This window comes from Dysidea avara, chromosome 4 (assembly GCF_963678975.1).
Source record: "Dysidea avara chromosome 4, odDysAvar1.4, whole genome shotgun sequence".
Lineage (NCBI taxonomy): Eukaryota > Metazoa > Porifera > Demospongiae > Dictyoceratida > Dysideidae > Dysidea > Dysidea avara.
The window spans coordinates 31,390,221-31,404,194 of record NC_089275.1 but is presented as its reverse complement, the minus strand read 5'-3'; positions in this window follow the sequence as shown (position 1 = coordinate 31,404,194).

The window sequence follows — 13,974 nt, the reverse complement described above, 5'->3', positions numbered from 1 at the left end:
GTTGATATTTGCACGTGAGCAACTATTTTCCCTTCTAACTGCTCAATCATTGTATGTTAAAGCCGAGCGTTTATTGTCTGCACAATCATAAGTCTGAAATATGAAGCTGCTCATTAATTTGCAGACACCTTCCAATCCAAATTTGGAGACTCTCCTAGTTAGAGGAAATCATACAGGACACAGAACCAACTGATGTCTGGTTCCCACCCAGGGCAATTGTCATTCTTCTGTGGGCTGCTTCAAGCACCTTACCAACTGCATTAAACTTGAGGTTATGGTACGTATGTTCAACCTTGTGGGACTCTACTTGTCCTACCACTGCTCACATCCTAGCCTGTGGCTTTAGTACAACAAAGATACATGTATCACCATGACCAAGTACTTCATTCACTGGTTTTAAAGCTGAAAGAAATGGTTCATGACTATCCATCTAGCCATGTTTATGCTGACAATTACAGTGGTGGATACAGGGGGGTTGCAATAGTTTCAGCTGAAACCCCCTCTGAAAATAAGGAAGTGCCCAAATAAGTCTATGGAGTGAGCACAGGTGGGTGAAACTACTGTACCTAATTTGTAGACCAGCAGCCAAGCACACAATTCACATTTGCTATAATAATAATAGCTAACAATGTATAGTTAATCATTTGGTACCATTCTAGCATCAGGGGTCGAAATGTGGGCTCTTCATATACAATAAGCATCTCTATTATTAAAGAAATAATTACTGTTTTAGTGGTTTTAAGAAGCTTCACTTGCATTTTCTGTAGGGTTTAAATATAATGATAAGATTTAACAGTGGGGAATGATTATTGTCATCAAATATTATTAGCTAGCTACTACTGAGGTAGCTAACTAGACTGAAGCTGCTCTGGCAATTACCATGTTCCAGAGTGGAACCTCCGTGTTTGAAAGTCTATAGATCTGCCCCCGGTTACCATTCTGAAACATTCTTCAAAACTTAATTATTTTCTATCAGTAGGCCTGGGAGAACTTATGCCTATAAATTCAGTCATTCCAAAGTGGAATGAGATCAGAAGTTTTCTGGATGCATGAAATCATACTAGCTACTGCATTAATTTTATGTTGTGGTCCATGCATTGCTTATCATGCAGATTCATAGCTGCTACTTCTAGAGACTGACATTAAATAATGAGCTTTCTTTTAACATGTATGATCACTTTCAATGTTTATTCAACAAGTTCAGCACCAAAAGTAGACTAAAATGTCAACTTTTTCCTGTGGGGGAATTCATTTGGTTTGCTTTGTCCCCTGAATATCAGCTTTCAGAATTGCCACTGCTAGATGAAATAATACCATGTATTAATTAATATATCAATCAAACGTGTTACCAGATTTAATCTCAGAAAGCTAATTTTCAAAATTTTCCTGTGGAGGCATGGGCTCAGACTGCCCCCTTAATTGTAACATGCTTCGCATGCTGAGTGTTACACTTGTTGAGTGACTTTCACTAATGCCCACGTAAAAATATCCCAGGTGTCTAAACCTGAAACCCTCTCTGGATCCACCACTGGTTCAGGGTTTTCGATCTAGTGAAGTTCATCAAGCTACTATTCTAATACCCAGGGCAGATATTGTTGTATATAACTCAGCTACACGTTCGGTTGCTTTCCTTGAACTAACATGCTATTTAAATTTAAAACACAACATTCAATCTGCAAGATCTAGGAAACAAGACAAGACTGAATATCTACAATTGCCTGCACTACTACAAAACAATTGAAAATAGTGTGCTGGTTCACTATCAACCAACCTCTATTCAGAATGTCAAGTGTTTCATTGGTTTCATATATACAACCATCAAATCTACCATCAGACCGATCATTGATAGCATGGCTGGTACAAGTATGAGAAGATTGTCATGGCTTGGAACTGCTGTGAGTGGATAACTGACAGCCTAACATAACTTTTTCTTTTTTAATTAACAGATTTTCTTTTTGTGTGATCTGACTGTGGTTTCATGCAGGGTCAACTCCAGGGGGGTTTATGATGTTTCCGGTAACCGGTCACATTATTGAGATACTCTAATAGAGCAGTCAGCTACTCTAATATAGCAGTCACAGTATTCAGAGAAGCAGTGTAGCAAAGTATGAAGTTGGGAATAAAGATTTTTATGTGCTTTATCAATCAGTGATACAAATATTATTTAGTGGAGAATAGCCATTCTTAGGAGGTGTTGACCTTTTTTTTTTTTGGTCTTCACCTAAAATCTAGCTGTGCTTTTGATCAGAAACCAGTCACCAAAAATCCTGGAGCCCCCTATGGCATGAAACAGAGAATTAATCTACAGTAACTGTATTTATCTCATTAAATGTTACAATGATGGTTCTCTTCTTCTGGAGAGAAATGGAATCTTGCTCTAACACTCTTTTCAATCACCAAATTAAGTGATTAGAAATATGAGCATCCATTTGTTTACACATGCTCAGGTTTAAGTTATCCAACATTGAGCAGTAAAATTAGCAGTACTGGCTTCCCAAATAATAAATAAATGTCAGACTTTTCAACTTATAGCAGTGCCACTACTATGTAATCCAACCTGAATAGGACACTTTTATTAATTCATTATCCTTATGACATTGCACAACAATCACACACATCGAGTTGTATAGCAATTATAAAATAATATAATAGTAAAAGGCACACACAACTAATGTGTAGTCTGTGGTCTATTTGATAGCAAGAATTCATAATAATAATAATAATTACAATGTCTTGTTAACAGTTTGAAAATCGGCAGTTTTCTTCCCTATCTAACAGGCAGGCCACTACTATGTAATCCAACCTGAATAGGGAAAACTACATCACAGAAGGAACATATTAAAGGAACAATGTTGTTTAAGATCCTAGTTGAATTATGTTAATTTAGCTACATAAACATGTGTGAAAACCACATTATACTATGTAATGTGAAAACCACATTACATTATGTAATGATTGCATATTCAAGCATTGCAAACTGTAGCTATAGTTGTTGACGAATCAAGCAAATTATTATGCAAACTGTTAAAATGAAATGGCTAGGTGATATTCTGTATCATTTCTATATTAGATGCATATGTAGTGCAAAACTGACAGAACCTTTGGTTTATTACAAAAGAGAAGGATAGACAGATACATAATGTGACCGAATTTTGGAAAATCATCCATATGGGTGCATTTGACACCTAAAATATTTAATGATCAAATCACAAATTTTAGTGCAAACCTACTTGTTGATAGTTTTAAGCCATTCTCAATCCATTAAATTACGAGAAAATTCTTGAAATATTTTCAAAACTGTGCCCTGCTCTTATTAGATTTCTAATTATTTCACACGCGCCCACATGGGTGATTTTCCAATGTTCAGTCACATATTATTATTATGTTAGCAGTGAAACCATTGTAGCTACAGTGCTTACTACAATACCATGCCATAGGCTAATCATCTTAGAGTGAACTACACTGAGGCTTCATTATGTGCAAGTTCTAAGTTTTGTGGTGAATGCTCATAATTTCTGTGGCAAAAAAAAATTGAATCTAGTACTCCAATTTTTAGTCCTTTTTATAAAATTTTTGAAAGTTACAGAAAAGAATTACACTATAAACTTATTCAAGTTCCACACTGCAGGAACAGACTAGCTGAATTTTGTAAATTGCATCTGTGATGGCTTGATCTTGATCCTCATAAGCACATCACTGCAGAAATGAATAAGAAAGTTTGAATCTAATCCAAAACATGTACAAAGGATGACCTCGTTTCTTGTAAGTGTTGCAAGCAATAGTTCCAGTTAGAGCCATCCCACCAGAACATAAAAATATGTATCAATACAGTAAAGTGTCCCTTTCTACATAGATGTACTTACTCATCATACATTCTCTTTCTTGTCAAATTCAGCTCAATGGTAGCATTTGGTCAAAGAGGACTGGAGGAGGCATAAGAACATCCAAAGAAAGGCCATCTTCCTATCATGTCCCTAAAACCTCTCTATCCTCACATCATGCCAGGCACCATCTTCAATGTTCATGTACAGATCTGTAGTATAATTGTTCTCCTGACAAAAGCTGTGATGGTGGTTCAGGGTAAACATTGTGGCAGACTTCTTACAACAAGGCTGCTGTAATTCTTTATGTCTTATTGAAGGAAAACCATCAAAGAAACATATAAAAGCATGCTCAAATTTCCCACAAACAGAACTTGAAGACATGAAAGAGGGCTAACAAACATATCAAAGACAAAGGCACCATGAAAAGCTCCTATATAATTTTTCCAGGTGTAACCATGGTTTGGGCAATAATTATAAGCCATCTAGATAATCCTTCATCACTAGGGATTAATACAAAACATGGTACTGTAATTTGGGTGAAAGGATAAGTAATCCACCAAGGGGGCAGTTATACTAAAGTTCAGTCCAGTAACGGATACACAATTTTCCTTTTTGTGTGTGGGAGAAGAAAAATTTCCACTCCCACACAAAAGAAAACAAGTCATTGTGGTTGTCAGGAAAGTGGTCAGGACAAAGTCTGCAAGGGTAGGTGAGTCACTGCCACACTGTACGTTAGTATAGGTTGAACGATCCCATCAATTGTTACCTTTGATTGCTCGATCACAGCCAAAAATAATGCTTGATTCATTAACAATATTGTTTAACCAGAGAACTTATAAAGGTTCTTAAGATATCATTATTAGTAGTGATGGTTGTACAGTAGCTTAACTAACTGTAGCATGAGACAACATTGTCAGCATTTTACGTTTTCAGCAATCAGCATTTTACTCTTGTGTTGTCTAGAATATGTATTTGTAGAACTGCAATAGCAGTTGTTATAAAAGTTGCTGTATATATGCCTGTGCTCTTCTGTTGTGAAATTGCTTAAGACTATTGTATGTGTACTGTTTGTCTCTAGTTCAATAGTCTGTCAGATAGTTTTTCCTTGGATTTAAACCTTGGTTAGTAATTAGGCAGTTTAAGTACACTCTATCTCATAATAATTGTGGAGATATATGTACTTTCCCTGGTTGTCAATTGTAATAGACGCATATATAACGTCAAATACATGCATCAGTCCTGTGGAATTGTAGTCCAGCATATCAGACTTTACCATTGCAGTGTATTATTGCAGTACAGCTTGGAACTTTTACTCATCCAAGCCAGATGAATTATGACTACAGCTTGTACTCAAATGATTTTATATGTAGCATTACACCATTTGGTGATTCATTACATCACTATAGGTTCAGCAACTAAATAATGAATTGATGCAACCAAAACATGGACAATAAGCCACATCATGCCACCTTGTAGTAAACGTTAACAGATCTGCAAAATTCTACAAGGTAAAAGTATATCTCTATTATTTCATCACAACAATTATTTATTCAAATAAAGTACCAGTATTGCAGAGTTTACATTATTTTAAAAGTGCTGTTTAGCCTTTGCAGCACAGCAGAATCTGACAGACAGCTATGTAGCTAAATTCAAATCGTTCTGTATTATAACATTCCTCATGCAACTAGTTATAGTTGTAGCTGTTGAAAGTCACTATACATGGACCACATATGGACTGTGGACTACATAAAGAGTTTGGCACAAGCGTTTACAGATACTTCTTCCAGGTGGTCACAAAAGCTTCCATATAACAGGTAGCTACCACAGAGTTTCATTTCCATATACAATACAGTACTGTATGCACGTTTCCCAGACTTTACAGGTATATATACCTGCAGAGTTGGTGTAGTTACTTCAGAAAAGTAACTAGTTACTTGTTACTTTTATCCCATGTAACTCAGTTATAGTTACAGTTACCCCTTAAAAGGTAACTAAGTACTCCAGTTACTAGTTACTTTCTTAGTATAAATTATGACTTGTTTTAGCTTTTGTAACATGACTTTTGCTCAGATATGCATAATCAAGGGATGCAATACATATGTGCACTTAAAATAATGATTCTGTGGCTATTTTAGGTCAGTTTTAATTATTGGTAGGTCTGTTACTCATAGACATCAGTACACAGAATCTATCTACTTAATGTGGCTGTAGCATATATGACACAAAAGTTGAAGGGTTCTTGCTTTTAAAGTGTAAATACAGTGTACCTATATTTACAATGTAACTATTGTAACTAGTTACTATTGTAACTTAGTTATTTTTCATACAATTACTCCTAGTTACAAGTTACTAGTTACAAAGCAAGTAACTAGTTATATTACTAGTTACTTTACAAGTAACTAGTTATATTACTAGTTACTTTACAAGTAACTAGTTATATTACTAGTTACTTTACAAGTAACTAGTTACAAAAGTATCTAGTTACCCCCAACTCTGTATACCTGTGCTATATGTATCTTATACCAGCTTATGAGTAAAACCACAGGTATATATTACTGCCATCATAGAGGGTGTCTATTATCAATGCTGCCATCTACCAAGCTCTGAGCACACCACATTAATTTAATCATTTACGTGACATGTACATTCTTGGCAAAACATCTACCAAAGTTTTATTCATAGTAATTATTCTCTTGACACTAAAAACTGTTGGCTTCTCAGTTATCTGGTTTGACCCAGTATATTATAGTAGCACAGTTGGTGACAACATGAAAATAACACAAAGTCTTGAATGCCTTGCACAAATTGCAGAAAATTTTAATTATGGACAAAGTCTATAGCTACATACTGTACATGTTAGTTATGAACAATATGTTCCATCTACTTTATTCTGTACCTCATACTGTATATGTACAATTCAGTGATTCATACAAGAACTTGTAGAAGCAAGTAAATAATTTTTCCATGACGTAAGATGTAAAATTGCAAATTTTAAAACTTATACTGTCAACGTTTTTTTTTTCCTTATTGTTTTCTTCCTACAGATAGCTAGTTCTCAAAATTCACTAAACCTTCAAGAATAATGCAACATCAGTAGAACATTTATTATTGCAAGACATTCGCCTCCACAGATCACTTAGTTCTCCTTTAAATGCTGCAGTTAGTAATGGCAATGCCAAACATCCCGGCACCACAAATAACAGCACAGACTACACCAAATATAAGTAGCATGACTGTTTATATGCTCTAAATAGTGCTCAGCTGAATGGTTTCAATGTATGCAACATCACAATGGCAATGACAAGGCCAAGGATGTATGCTATAAATCTTATCATAAAATAGATACTGCTATTGTTGGAGTGTTGCCTGGATTATAATGTCACCATAGCTATACCAATGATGAATTAACAACCTTACTCACTTTGCATCATAACAACATAGAAGAGCAATAAATAATCCTAATTTATATCACAAAAAAATCATATGACTTGTACATAAGACTGGGCCTGCGAGAACAAGGAATGTTGGCACAAACTACACTCCGTCACACAACAGGTCATATCTCTGTATTGGAGTAAACTATTTGCATTCTGTAACTTGTGCTATAAAATTTTACGTAATGCTGAAAAATTCTATGGCCGTAGCATGATGGAATAAACAGTTATGAGTGGTAAAAGTTTGAAAAAGTAGGCAAATTTTATGTGCCCACATGCCCTGTTTTTACAGTCCCAGTCACATAATTATGTGAACTACTCACCTGGAAATATAAATTCTCCCAACACTATCATTACAAAAAATTGCCATGAATACCATTTTCCAGGAAGTCAACAGGAAACGCCACTGAATGATGGCCTCCATTATTACATCACTACAAAAAGTCTAGCTACATACTTACATTTCATAGGTAATTCAACTACAATACATACAGTTTTCACCATATCAATACCGAAATACACCTAAACTCGCACAATTTTATTATGCATGTATTGGTTACTCAAAGTATGTCATAGACCAGTATTACCAATAGACAAATGCAGCCAACTCTAGTGCTAAAATATTAAACAAAATACTGTATTTTGACATACTTTAGTCTTATATCAGGTCAAAAATGAATTTATCACAAAAGGATTACTTTATCAAATAATATGCATTAAGCTTAAACCCAGCTAATCAAGACAAATGATAGTGTCGTTCTCCCAAGCAGCAGGCATGAGGTATATTTACAGGAAGAAAGAAAACGTGATTTGCAGCTCTGTAATTCTTATATACTCAATTGCAAGATACTAAAGATCACTTCTTACAACTGTTAACTTACGTTTGCAGGGATCTAAATTCAATGGCACAGAAGGCGAGGCACATTGTAAACACATTACTCAGTATCCAATGCTACAGAGCATTAGTTAGATTACCATGGAATCAAACACTTCATTACCTTGGTCACAAAATAAACTGTTGAAATGAAGCCAGCCAAAACTAGAAGCCCATTTTAACAAAGCTGAAATCCAACTTCAATACCTCTATAGCAACACAATGACACAATTCAAATTATATATGTTTACTATTTAAAGAGCTAGTATATATATAGATAATTTACATGCGACTGTTTTATTAGAAATTACAATAGCCCTTACAATGTATTGGAATGATTGCTTTATTAGGATATCTCAATTTTGCTGTTTGTAAAACCCTACTGTATACACAAAAGGAATCAGTACTAACTAATAAACTCATGGTTTCTCAATGAATTCAAATTCATGGGTTGTCATATTTATGACCCTATGAAGACTTTCTATTTCATGGGCTATGAATTTTATACATCCTATGAATTACACAAACTCGAAAACACCATGACTTTTACTATATATGTGACTGAATTTTTGAAAATCACCTGTATGGGCATATTATTAGATTCACAGAAAAACATATTTTAATATTTTAAAGCATTGTTACTCACTAGCTTTGAAGCTATGCATGTGGAGTTTTTAATAGAGCAGCTAAGCAATAAATTATGATGAAATCGTTCACTTTGTGACAAAAGCACCACATTTTCTGTGGAAGTTGGGTAATGTACTGTATACTAAATCATTTGAGATATGGTCCCATGCCATGCCACAATCATTGCCTTAAGGCATATTTTGAAACTTTTAAACTAGGTTATAAGCCAATTTATAGCTGGGCCGGAAACCATACAATTACATTCAAAATCTTTGTTTTTGCTTATAATAAATTGCATGGACGTATTTCAAATTCACAGGAGCAATCAGAAAATCTTTCAAAATGCGGTATAATAACCTGTTTTAAATGGAGCAAATATTTCACACCAGCGCACCACATGCCAGCAATATCTATGTTTAAATATTTTGCACTGCTTGTGCTTTAGTATAGCCTAGACTTTATGCTAATTCTATTTTATAGCTCAGAAATATTTGAATGTTCAATAAAAAATTCAGCCTAATTTCACCCAAAGTTAGCACCAAAATCATTCTCAAAATGTCAGTTATACTTAAAGACTTTACAGCCTTTACTTTAAAGACTTAGAGACTTTACACTATACATACTAATTATATTTTCTAGCTCAGTATAGCTATACTATTTGTTCTGATGAACTATCAAATTTTAGTCAAATTGCCACCAAATTCAATCTCAGAACATTAATTTTCAAAAAACTTTCTGGGATTATGTCCCCAGACCCTCTGAACAGTGGCGTAGCCAAACCCGGGCAAGCCAGGGCATTGCCCGGGCATCAGACTTCTTTGCCCCACCATCAGCTCCTAGAGTAATTATAAAGACGTGGGCTGGATAGCTCGAGATTTTGCTAAAGTTACTTAATTAGTCACTGTACAAGAATAAGTATAGCACAACTTATACAACACTCACCGTGCCATTTTCACCGATGGTTTCCTTCTTTTTGGCTAAACAGAGATGGGGTTATCCAAGGGATTTTCCCTACGAGTAACTTGATTGTGCACAAATAGAGAAGGCAATAAATAGAAGCAAGATCACGTGATTACAAAAACACGCAGCATTGTGGCAAGGAGTGAAGGACAAAGAATTGGTTTCACTATAGTGGGCTGGACGGTTTACATTTGGATTAAGTGATCACGGTAGCTATCGGTGTGGTCAAAACTCGGGAGGTAAAGCAGTCTAGAGGTATTTGTGAAATTAGCACCCATCTATCCTTGTGGATACTGCTCAGTTCAAACGGTATGGAGTACTTGTTCAGTCAGCAATTCTTTTCTTTTTGTTTCTACTTTTCTAGGCTAGCAACTGTAGTGGCAGAGCATAGTCATCACGTGATAGAGCGCCTCGTGCTTTAATTCAAGAATTTTTGTAGTCTGGTATTAAGACACATGTAGCTAGATGTATGTAGTATGTTAGAAGGCCAATAGCTAGCTAGGCGTTCGCTTCTATTAGGTTGATATTAGTCATCTTGCATACAGTAGTGTAGGATGATACATAATGCATTTTAAAAGTGTTATATTGATGTCCATATGAAGATGGGCATGTGTACATGTGTTGCATGGGAAATGGCTTGCCCACCCATTGCCCAGGCATGGCGAAAAGTCTGGCTACGCCACTGCCTCTGAAGCTCATGCTTTGCATTTCAAAGTGAGCATCACACACTGTCAGGGCCGCCCACAGGTGGGGGGGGGGGTAACTGGGGAATTTTGCTCCGGGCCCCAGCCTGAAAGGGGCCCCAGGAGGCCCCACGAAGGGCCCCTTGAATACCTGTTTGAAGATCGATATACTCTAATAGAACAGTCAGATCTAAATACTCTAATAGAGCAGTCACAGTATTGTTCAGAGGAGCAGTGTAGCAAGCCTATAGATAGGGAGATATGGTTGGTGAGGGGTAGCTATTGTCATTGTCAGCAGGTCATGAATTTTTTTTTTTTTTTTGGTCTTCAGCTTATAGCTTGGGTGAAGTTGTGATTCAGAATGGAAAACTCCTTGCCTCTAGGGCCCCACTTTAACTCTTTGCCCTGGGCCCCTTAATTTCTCTGGACGGCCCTCAACACTGTGAAATAGCTTCTTCCCCCTCCCCCAAACCTTAGCAAAATCCTAGATCCATCCTGGCACCGAAGTAACTAATTAAAGATACAACATGTTACATAAGCCTCTTATGCAAAATCAAATCTTGAAAGATATTGAAAAATCTAAATGTTCCGTGTTTTGATAGTTTATTCAATCCTGTCTGTCCCACTCCTTATATATTGAATCTCAAAGATTTTTTCCAGTCTTTGTTAGGAAAAAGTTTGTAGTCTAGTACATTGTGTATTAACCCTAAATCTCCCAGAATCAATTTTCCCATACATTTTTGCATCCAATGGATTTTTTTTGTAGCTGGATGAAAAGTGCTTTGTCTGAACCACCCATTTTTATCAGTTCAGTAACTTCTTAGCAAAAGCTAGAAATATAAGTTTCCATATAAGGATCTGGTCCATATAGGGTGACAATACATTACCATTTATATTCCTGTTCTTAAATGCCAACATCTATAAATAATATTATTCCTGTCATAAAATCATTATAGAATATTGTTTTCTGCTCCAAGTTTTTGTTGCTTTTATCTGAATATTGTGACTATCCAATGAAACACCAAAAAGTATCATACATTTGGTAAAAATTATTGAAATTTTAACAATTAAAATCTATTACAATACTAAGTGGATTATTCTATGATCACACCAATGTTCTCAATTAGTCACTGGAGAGTAGTCCTGATGTCATCATGATTGCTTAATGCATGTAGGAGATACATGCATATGGCAATAGGCGGAGTAGTGTAAAACGATTGTGCAATACTTGGGAGATTAAGGAGTAATATTGCCGAAACTTGAACAAACAAAATGGTTTACTTAGCTACAATGTGTGGTAAATTCTAGTTCCTAATGTTGCTTTTTGAGGAGTGGTGTTAAATTTTGTAGACAAAAAAATGCCCATTAATTACAGTTACCAACACATAGAAAGCATGTAATACAGCAGATGAAAACACTTACATAATTATGTGACCGGGCCTGTAAAAACAGGGCATGTGGGCACAAACTACACTCCATCACTCTACAGGTCATATCTCAGTATTGCAACAGAATATTTGCATTCTGTAGCTTGCATCATACAGTCAATTACATTCTTACTAAGAGCTGAAAATTGCATTGCCATAGCTTAATGGTACAAAACGTTGTGAGTAAAAAAACGTAATGCCCACATGCCCTACAGTATTTTTGCTGGTCCAGTCAAATATAATGTGGCTATGTATGTTCATCAGTACCATAACAATCAAAAATAGGCTATTAGTAAATGCCTATGTATATACTATAATCGCATTCATAACAATATACTACTTACTAGTAAAGGTTTGTATAAATTTCTAGTTTCAATAGCTTGGCTCAGAAACCCCATGGCATGGCCTTCACTTCAAGCTTAACCTTGCACGAGGCTCCCATCTTAATGTGAAGACACTGGCATCAATGATGTCACCCATGTGTGTAAATTCATAGACATTTCATGGAGTATTGTGATAAAATCATGGGAATTTCCCAATATTGTAAATGTACTGTGAATGTCTTTCAGGGTAACTTCATGTGTAATTCATAAAATTTATAGAATGTTCATGGCAAAAAAAAAAAAAAAATTGTAGTGTACCTTTATTTTTGTCAGAGTGATCCTTTTGCTTTAGCACCAAACTGAAGTGGTTCAGTTGACTCAATAATGGTGGAGGAAACAAAATTTCACTGAGTGCACTGCCATCAGTAACATTGCTTGGTACAACAACTACAGGGTTTTCATAGCAACTGGCCTTAATACATGGGTTATGCCAACAACACATGATGCAAATATGATGATGGATAGTATCAAGTTAATGTAATCCTTAGACATGTAATTGATGGATGTATATATTCCCAATGCTATTGCAGAAAGATATACTATTATGCTTAGCCTATTGCAATGCAATTTTCAGGTCTTAGTAAGCATTTAATTGGCTTTACGATGCAAGTTACAGAATGCAAACAGTTTATTCCAATACTGAGATATAACCTGTAGTATGATGGCGTGTAGTTTGTGCCCACATGCTCTGTTATCGCAGGCCTGATCACAATTGATAGTTGCAACACTTGATAGTTGCAGCACTTGATAGTTGTGAGGCGCGTCACTGCCTGAATATCTGATTTTAACTGTGTGCCATAAGACCAGGTTAGTAGTCAAGAAGTCATCTGTAGCATTTATTAATGCTGTATAGTTGTTTTATAGTCTTACCAGTTTATTTTTTTGTGAGGAAACCATGGATTTCAGGGGTGGATACAGCCTCCTAAATGGGATTTCTCCAGCTTTGTTTCACTATTAAATCTTACCATTTAGGTCTTTAGAAATGCAGTTGAAGCTCTGAACAATTGCTGTGATAGCTTTAAAGACAAAGATGATAATTATTTTTAGAGGCACTTATTGCATATGAAAATGAGTGATATTTGTACTAAGCATGCGCAGGAGTGTTATCTAGCTACCTAGCTGGGCATAAAAAGTAAGCTATTAAACGAAGTAGGGATCGATATAATACACATGCTACAAAAAGTAAGGAAACAAACTCAAACATGTTATAGCTGAAATGAGAAACGATCCACGGAACAAAAAGTAAAGAAACAAAATTAGATGGCTACATGCTAAAATGAGGCACATTTTAATCCCTACTTTTGGCTAATTTGATAGTCTCATTTCAAGATGTTAGCCAAAAGTAGGGTGACTCATTTTAGCAAGTAGCCATCTAATCCTGTTTCTTTACTTTTTGTTCCGTGGATCATTTCTCATTTCAGCTATAACATTTTTGAGTTTGTTTCCTTACTTTTTGTAGCATGTGTACTATATCGATCCCTACTTTCTTTTAAATTTTTTAATGTTTTAAATAGCTAGTAATAATATGGTATATTATGCTGAAAGTTAATTTGGTCAACCGCACAAAAGCTATGAGGACAGATGTTACCTAGCTGTAGTAAATTTGGTTTTAGACTTAAATTTTATTTCAATTATTTTATCCAATTTTATTAAACTCTGACTGGTTTCCAGAAACCGGTGAAACCTCTAGAACCACACCTGTATATGAACATGGTACACAAACACACACACCATGCACAGGCAGTACAACACCAATTTTCTC